Source organism: Gekko japonicus, unplaced genomic scaffold (genome assembly GCF_001447785.1).
Source record: "Gekko japonicus isolate JY-2015 unplaced genomic scaffold, Gekko_japonicus_V1.1 scaffold309, whole genome shotgun sequence".
Classification (NCBI taxonomy): Eukaryota; Metazoa; Chordata; class Lepidosauria; order Squamata; family Gekkonidae; genus Gekko; species Gekko japonicus.
Window position 1 is genome coordinate 354752 of NW_015166430.1, and position 327 is coordinate 355078.

Sequence of the window (327 nt, forward strand, 5' to 3'; positions counted from 1 at the left end):
GTTTTCAGATCCAGGAAGATCCCCACAGAGAGGATTCTGTCTTATTATTTCCTACTCAACTCTGACTCCTTCTGAGTCTTGTTTTAGATACCAGAATACATCCTAGCAGAATCCTACTCAAATTAGATTTAATTCATTCTCACATACTATGCACTGTGCTTAGCAACTGCTAGTTAGTTTTTTACAGTTTAGAAAGAAAGTTTATTAAGAGTCTAACTTGCTGTTTAATGATCTACCATTGTCTGAAGGACTCTTCTTTCATAGCTTCTCTTGCATGCCACTCAGACCTGAGGGTTTTTTCATTCACAAGCAGGGTCGGCTCGCTCA